General features: G+C 42.5%; 1 pseudogene; it reads left to right on the top strand.

Annotated features, from left to right (window-relative positions):
* Positions 1–2790: 2790 nt before the first annotated feature.
* Positions 2791–3223, top strand: LOC103544778 (small ribosomal subunit protein uS15-like; annotated as a pseudogene).
* The last annotated feature ends 5941 nt before the right edge of the window (positions 3224–9164 follow it).

The following is a 9164-nucleotide window of genomic DNA, read 5'->3' as shown; positions in this document are numbered from 1 at the left end:
AACACTTATTATATATGGGGCCCTATATCAGGCAACAGGAACACTATGTTAGAGTTTATGGTTGAATAGAGAGGTGAATATTAATAAAATGTTCACAAATTGTGATGTCTTCTATAAAGGTAAAGAAAAGAGAGATATAATAGTAGGTTCCAGAGACCTGGTCTGATCTAGAGTGTTTGAGAACACATTCTTAGTTTTAAAATTATATCTGAGAGGTAAGTTGAATTTACTAACTTACTCCCCTTTTCTCTTTTCTGTTTCATTTCTGACAGAGAAATCTCCTCATCTGCCAGTTGCTGACACATATGGCCCAATGTATTGTTTTTATACCTTCTTGCTATGCTACAATTTTCCCAATAATCAATAAAGTTTCCCTGAAACTAGGTTTTGGACATGTATTTAACATTTAACAAGTCTAAAGATGTTATCAGTGAAAAGTTGACCTTGAAACTCCCCCATTGACTGGTGCCCCCATGGACATCTGTCTCCCTTGCCCTTCTTGCACATCCCCTGATTTGGGGCTGGCCTCCTCTGGAAACCCAGACTGGACTCAATCTCTCTAGCTTCCCCATCGTTGTTTCTCTTCCTGTTAATTTTTCACTAAGTGAAACAAATCAAAAATCTTATTAAAGAAAATTTCCAATGTCACTGATGTACTTACTATATTCTAAGGCAACAAAGTATATTTTAATCATAGTTTTAGTAGCAAGGTATGATTTAAATCAATTTTACCTGATAAAGCTGAATGCTGGCAAGGGTGTGGAGAAAATAGAAATTCTAATTCAATGTTACTGACACTAAAATTTGGAGGATTTATTGGCAGTGTCTACCAAGATTTTAAATGTACATGCTTCTTTACCCAGCAGATCCTCTCCAGGACATACTTGTACAAATTTTGCAAAGATGAATGTAGGAGAATGTTCACTGCTTTTCTTATAATAAAAATTTAAAACAACCAAAAGGCCCACCACTGGGGACTTGAGAAATAAATAGTTCAATCATACACAAAGAATCTTGCTGCCAATAAAAGTGATGAGATAAATCAGTATGGACTGACAAGGAAAGGTGTTCACAATATATTGTTAAGTGGAAAAAAATCAAAGTATAGGATGATGTAGGAATATGATACTATTCCTGAAAAAAAATTACAAATAGCAGCTCTGAAAGAATAAGTGAATACTAGCCATCTCTGGGTGGTAGGATATCTGGGTACATTCATTTCCCAATGCATCACCTCTGTAATGTTTGAACTTTCATAATAAGCATGTATTATTTTGTTAAATAAGTAATCATGGCTCTATAATATTATTATATATTAACTTACAGTGGAGTTTTCCCCCTCCTATTCCCTACCTTTTATTTGAGCAGTTTCTGTCCTTCATTTTCTCAAGGAATGTAACAGAAAATTTTAAAAAAATCCTCTCCAGTCTTTCTGGCTTTTGCCTTTAGGGGAAGAGATGTTATTATGTGCATAAACAAAATGCTTTATTCAGCAGCAGTAGGAATGCAGAGTCTTCTTCATCCTAGGAAAAGGTGCAACCTGACTGAGGTGAGAAAGGAGAGAGAGCCTGAGAAGCCATCAGAGGGAGAAAGACATCTTTTAATATCATAGAGCAGAAATAACCCACACACTGTTCGCAGTAGATAGACCCAACAGGAGTAGGGGCCCAGCGTTGCCAGGCCTTTTGATTTTTTCCTTCTTCTCCCCAAAACCCGCCAGTATATAGTTGTATATTCTAGGTGTAGGTCCTTCTTGGTTGTGCTGTGTGGGACGCTGTCTCAGCATGGCTTGATGAGCAGTGCCATGTCCATGGCCAGGATCTGAACTGATGAAACCCTGGGCTGCAGAAGCAGAGCACACAAACTTAACCACTTGGCCACAGGGCTGGCCCCCTCTTTTGATTTTTGACATCAAAGCTTAAGTTAAAAACTCTTAAGTTTTAATTGGCTCAATTGTGCAGGTCAATCTAAGTGTACCTAGATACATTTGGGCTGCTATAACAAAATATCATAGACTCGGTGGCTTATAAAAAACAGAAGCATTTCTCACAGTTCTGGAGGCTGGGAAGTCTAAGATCAAGGCACCAGAAGATTCAGTGTTTGGAGAACTCTCACTTCCTGGTTCATTGTCATCTTCTCACTGTGTCCTCACACAGTGAAAGAGGTAAGGGAGCTCTCTGGGACCTCTTTTTTAAAGGGACTAATCCCATTCAATAGCACTCCATCCTCATGACCTAACCACCTCCTGAAGGCCCCAGCTCCAAATACCATCATTTGGAGGTTAGGTTTTCAACATATGAATTTGGGAGAAGGACATAAACATTCAGTCCACTGCAGTGCCTATGAGTTAAATCCAACCTACAGGCCACACGTGTGTGAACTGATCAAGGAGGAAGTGGCAGCCTCATGTGTTCCAAACATTAGCCAAGAAACAGGAGCTGTGAACATCTCTCTCCACAGGTGCCAGAGTAGACCAGGACCACATGCTCCTTCCCACCCCGATACCCTGCTTAAGGCCCAGAACCATAGATGTTGGATTAAAGAAGAGAGACGAGGGAACAAGAAACCCAAAAAGACCTGATGTGATGCTTTTTATCTGCTAGTATAGGTGAATAGAGCCCAGAGTCATAAATGAAATTGGGTAAGAAAAGAAATAATCATTAATAATATGCATTATTTTTTTGTAACCCTTGTAGCAAAAACAGGTGCTCTGCCCAGCCCCCTGAGGAGCCAGCTTTTTCTCAAGAACCACAGCCCTGGGGCTTTTTCTGTTGCCTGACCACCACCATCATGGGTCACATGCATGCTCCTGGGAAGGGCTTGTCCCAGTAGGCTCTGTCCTTCTGCCACAGCATCCCCACCTGGCTTCAGTTGATGTCTGATGACACAAAAGGGTAGATCTACAAACTGGCCAGTAAATGCCTGACTCCCTCACAAATTGATATGGTCCTGAGAAACTCACATGGCACTGAACAAGTATGTTTTGTGACAGACAAAAAAATCTTGAGAATTGTTAAGTACAAAGGACTCAAGTTCTTAATTTAAGACAGCTGTTGCAGTTTGAAAGCATCTTGAGAGGAACAGAAAGGATAAGGGTGCTAAATTCCATCTGATTCTGATTGAGAGCCATATTCACCCATTGGCTAGATATTATAAGACTAGATGAGTCCTCTCCTTCAATTGGAAATATGAGTCATCCACTGCCCCTGCCCTGGTTGCATAAATTTGTCTATGTACTCAAGCAACAAATCATTGTTTAACTAGAAAAAAAAGAGAACCACAACCCTGGGCTGGCTTTACCTGACTGCTCCTGCTATCTCTTCCCACCAGCCTGCATACATGGTTCTTTCTCTTCCTGCCGAGCCCATGCCAGGAATCCTCAGTTCCCCATCTTCCACCATTGTCATCAGGACACAAGAGAAAGTTAGGCCCATGTAACCGGGGTTGTTAGTGAGAGTCAGAGGGAAGCACTTATATTTCTGAGATTGTGAGAAAAATGAGTTTCTGGAATACCAAGCTGTAACCTGGAACAAAGAGAAACAATGTAATAAGGAGGGTTTTGTTTCTTCAGTGCAGTGAATAGTATAAATTCACCATAGTAAGTCTGTTACCAAACCTGAAGTGAGTTTGCTCACCCATTGCGCAGCAAGCCAATCTCTGACACCAGGGGTGGTGGAAGATAGTAGGAATTTTATTTTTGCACAGTGCTGAGCAAGGAGAGAGGGCAGCTAATGCTGAAATCCCAAACTCCCTGAAAAGCTAAAAAGAAGGGGTTTTATTTTGGGTTTTAGGTAGGGGAGGGGGAGCATATGGCCTTGCTGGTTGGAGCTTTCCCACCAGCTCGTATCTCTTTGCTGGATGAGATAGTCCGGGTGCTTGTCCTTGACGGTGTCTGTCTCCATGGAGGATAGTAGATTCTGGAGCCAGGAAGCCAGAGAGTAAGCAGGGAATGAGTGTTTTGGTTTTAACCCCATATATGCTGGGTTTAATGTGGGGAAACTGATATCAGGGTCGGTGTCAAGTCATGTCATGAGGGCTGGCCTGGAAAACTAAACAAACTCTTGATTTAAAAAATGAGATATTGGGGGGCCTGACCCCATGGACGAGTGGTTAAGTTCCTGCACTCTGCTTCAGCGGCCCATGGTTTCACCAGTTCATATCCTGGGTGCCAACCTAGCACTGCTCACCAAGCCATGCTGAGGTGGAGTCTCACATAGCACAACTGGAAGGACATAAAACTATAATATACAACTATGTACTGGAGGGCTTTGGGGAGAAGAAGAAAAACAATAAGAAGATTGGCCATAGATGTTATCTCAGGTGCCAACCTTTAAAAAAAATTTTCATTAAAAAAAATGAAGTATTGTGGAGAGGCATTTTGAGCTCCACTAACCTACAATCAAACCTCAGGTTCTCTTCACCACTGTCCTCTCTTCTATCTCTATTTTCTCCTCCTCACTTTGCCCATTAATTCTTACAGCTTCAGTTTGTACCTCTACACAGATGAGTCAAAGCCTAGACTCAAGTGCAACTTCTCTTCTGAGCACCAGACACACTTTCTGCAGCCTGGGGTGTGTCCCAGCTTGGGATCTCCAGAATGTTTCCCAGACACTTATGAGAATTTTAATAAGGAATTCCCTGGAGATCGGGGGTGAGAAAAAGGAGGAGAAATGAAGGCAGGTACCTGAGGGGTACTATAGATATTAAACCAATTTGCTGTTTTTCCTGTTTAACTTGAGGGGTGACTGAGAGGTCTCAAGGATTTGTGAACTTGTTTTCCAGAGGATTTATGAGCTTGTTTTGCAGAAGAAAGAGAATATCTTTGGAGAGGTTGTGATCACTGAATCGCTAGCTCTCAGCAGCCCTGGAAGCCTGGAAGTCAGATTTCCCAGGGACTAATTGGGAAGGACTCATTTGTTTCCCCAAACCTCCTCCTGCCCAGTCCCTTAGCTCCATAAAACCCTCCTGTTTCTGTTCCTAGGGAGCTAGTTTGAGGGAACCAGGGCTCCCACCACTCTTTTTGACAATTCAAATAAATCTTTCTCCACTTCTAAGCACCAATGTCTCACTGTTGGCTTCCTGTGCATCAGGCACACAAATGAGATTAAGAGGTTCGCTATCAATTTTGGCAAGCCAGTCAGGAGTCTTGTGCCTGTGGCTGGACGGCCCTGGTGAGGGTTCCAGTGGTTGGTGGTTCCCAGGAGCTGTGGGAAAGTCTTTGCCTGGGGGACTTCCCCTCCTGCTCCTCCCTCCATGCCAGTATCTGCCACTCTAGGTGCAATGCACCCTTGGACTGGAGAAACACTTTGGACTTCGGTCCTTGTGTGTGAGTATGCATTTGTCTTATATGTGAGTCTGTAGTCAGTTGAGTTGCCATGACATGTGCAGTCATGAATTCCCTATCTCTCCATTTGCTTTTTGTGTGAGTGATTTATTGGAAAGGAGAGTCTATCATTTGGGAGAGATCCAGGGTTTTCTTGGACTTCACTTTCTGTTTTTGTTGTGCAGGAGTAAGTTTTGCATTTGCTTGATGAGTCAATACAACATTCCCAGTTGTCAGTCTCTGTATCTCCATTTGCACTTTGAGTGTGTGAAATCAGACCCCCTCGTTTGGGAAACATCCAGGGGATTGTTGTACTTTACCTTTTGTTTTTGACCTACAGGAGTCGGGTTTGTCTTTGTATGGGTGTGTTTGTCTTTTGTATGTGTGTTTGTTGGTTTGATTGAAATGGGCATGTCTTCAGAGTTATTGGTAGTGGCAGCGGCCCAGAGGGGAAGGCAGTGTGGATGGGAAAGTGGCGAGAAGGGCAGCCCAGTGCTCCCTGCCCTGTCATGGTAGTGATGGGAGGGGTGGCCTGAGGGCAGGCAGGCTTCTCTATGCTCAGCCAAGCCTGGCTCAGCCCAGGGGCCATGAGCAGCAGTGGTGGTGATAGTGGTAGGAGAGGTTGGGTGCCCAGTCACTTTGCTGTGGGCTGCACATCAGGCTGAGGTGGAAAGAAATATGTCCCTGGGTCAGAATTTCACAAGCCTGATGAGAGGGCTGTGCTGGAAACTAACACTGAATGGATTCCCAATAACCCTGATGATCAAGAAAGGCTAGGATATTTTTGGAGTCTGATTTTGAAAGCCACACAAATAGTAAGCCAGCCACCTATTAACTGGTCTAAATTAGGAGTGGTCCAACAAGGCCCTGAGGACAATCCCTCTGCCTTTCTTTCCAGAGACTATGGGACTGCCTTGGTCTATATACCCTGAGGCCCAGGGCAGTACAGTTAATACCTATTGTTGGGGCCCAGGGAAGACCACCCCAAAGTATCCCACAAGGGCATATTGATTATTTTGAATTGAAGTTACTTGTGAAGCTAAAAGGGCTTTGTTGACAAAAATAATCCATAACCAATCTATAAATGAAAATTCGGGTGAGTTTATTCTGAGCTGAAATCTGAGGACCACAGCCCGGGGCCTTTCTTCCCAAAGGAAGAAAGGGCACCAAAGAAGTGGGGTGCACAGACTGGTTATATACCCCCAGAGAGGATGTTTCACATAGGATTAAAATGTCCCTTTTACAATAGTTGCGAGACTGCTCTGTCGGCACAGCGATTGATGGAAATAGCAGGTAGGTCTTCTGTCTCAGTGAACACAGCAGGGTGGCAGTCTGTTGTCTCCAGCTGAGTGGTCACAGGTGAGCACCACAATCAGTTTCTATCCTAAGGAAAGATGCTTAATCTTTAAGGAAATGCCAACGTTGGGCGGGGGAGGGAAGTTGCACCTTTATCTTGTGGGGACCTAGAAATGGCCACCCCAAGATATGTCTCTTTGGCATGAGGATTATTTGAGGCTGATTGCTTTTGATAAACTGGGACGGGGAAGGAGGCTCTGAAGAGTGGAACTTGCTTGCTCTTTGTTAGGAGACAATTACATTGTAAAGGAACTCGCCATCTGTAAATATATCTCCCTCTGTACCAGGAAGAAGAAAAGGAATGACCTTCTCTCTAGAAACTCTTAATCAATGCCAAAGGCAAGGACTTAAATCTGCCTTTTGTTTACTGTACTTGTGTGGTAATCTCCCATGATTGACTCCCCGCTCCCAACGTTGGCATTTCTTTAAGGATTAAGCATCTTTCTTTGGGCTAGGAACTGATTGCTGTGCTCACCTGTGACCACCCAGCTCAAGACAATAGACTTGCCTCCTGCTTTGTCCATCAAGCGCTGTGCCAACAGGGCAATCTTGTGACTATTGTGAGAGGGTCATTTCAATCATATGCGAAACACCCTGTTTGGGGGTAGATAACCACTCTGTGCACCCCACTTCTTCAGTGCCCTTTCTTCCTTCAGGAAGAAAGACCCCGGGCCATGCTCCTCATAAAGCTTTGTTTAATTTTCTCTTGCTATTCTGTCTCATGTGAATTTAATTCATTCTCTGGCCAGACGAACCCACATTAGGTAGAGGAAACGTCTTCCTCCCCTACAATCTCAAGGGCCTTTGTTCTTGCCATAGGAAATGTATATACAATGCATGCTCAATGGCCACAGTCAGGCCCTTTTGGAAAAAACAAAGTCAGGCCAAATTAGGTTTATACCAAATGGTTTCCTCATATACTCCAATATATCCTATTGCCATTTTTATTTGTCATTTTCCCCTTTTGATCTCTAATCTTTCGATAGAAAGCATTTATGATCAAACTATTGTCCCTCGGTGCCAGGGTGGTTGCTGCCTGCCCTGGGTCCATCATGTTCCTCGGTGCTAGGTGTTTATCTCATTTATTAGCCTAGTCGTCCATGTTGGGGGGAAATGGTGGACAAGCATAGAGTTACATATATTAACAGAGGAAGCATTTCATATGTCATGTAATTTCCAATTAATTTTAGATTGTTGCACAAACATTGTATATGTGCTTTTCTATGACATTTCACATTTACATTGTATATGATTCTAGAACAAGTACAGTAACAATAATAATTCAACATATTTGAAAGGATTAGTCTGAAATGAATTCTTATTCATAGTCCCAATCAGGAACGGAAATTTGTCCAGGGTTATGAGACAGATCGACCATCTCAAGCCATCAAGAAATCATTACTTTAGTTTGTATGCTGCTTTTACAACACTGAGTAAAGAAAACAACAATTAGTTTGAATATTATGACCAGCACAAGGATTCCAATAAGTAATAGAAATAGGAATTGCAATCCAGATTGAAAAAGGGAACAGATAAGGGAGCCAACCAAACAAATCAAACTGGTTGTAGGATCACTTAAGTCATTCACTCGCTTCTTCATGTGCTTTAGCAGAGATGACACATTGGAAGATTCATCATGTATAAAAACACAGCATTCAGTCTGAATGATTGTCTATGTACCACCTTGGGATGCAGTAAGAATATCTAAAGGCATTCTGTTTTGAAGGACAGCCCTTCTCATTAAAGACATTTCAGTATTTGAATAAGGTTATTCCTGCCTGACTATCATTAAGGGCTTCTTGAGTAAATTTAGTAAGAGCTTCTATATGTAATAATGACATCTTTTAGCCCCAAAGAAGAAGCACATACAGCTGCAAATATAGCCATACCAGTGGAGCACTGAACGAGCCCATCTGGCCTTAAAGAGAGGGAGATTGGCAACAGGTTTTAATGCAGCCTGACTCCTTCCCTGCTTTTAAAGGAAACTCAGAGTGCAGTGTTTTAGCCATCCAGACAGTAGCCAAGGCCAAAGATTTGTTCCACATAACCATTGAGTTCCATTAGGAGTCACTCGATAAATGCCTGGCCTTCAAGTCCAGTCTGTTCCAAATTAATCCCTTTCTTTAAGTATGATAGTATTCCAAACAAATTATAAAATAGGTACACAGTTTAAGCATAACAAAGGTTTAAATGAGGAGATAGAAGGTTGGGAATACAGGCCTGGTCCGGAGTCTTGGGACAGCTGTCTACAACAGATGCTGTCTTCTTCTCCTCCTGGTATGGTCCTTTCCAACAGGGCTGCAAAGAGTCTTATTTGATGTCTGTTTCAATAAATAAATTCTTCAGATTACAGTCCATTATCCTTAAGTTCTAGGAATTCTCTGTGAAAGAATCAGCTACGAATCTTGCATTTCTTTTAAGCACCACAATAAGACCATGACAACAATGTAATATATCCCTTAAGCAAAGCTTGTTCATATATTTC

The sequence above is a fragment of the Equus przewalskii genome, chromosome 13, assembly GCF_037783145.1.
Source record: "Equus przewalskii isolate Varuska chromosome 13, EquPr2, whole genome shotgun sequence".
Lineage (NCBI taxonomy): Eukaryota > Metazoa > Chordata > Mammalia > Perissodactyla > Equidae > Equus > Equus przewalskii.
Note: the sequence above shows the minus strand (reverse complement) of the source record. Positions and strands in the feature narration are given on the sequence as shown.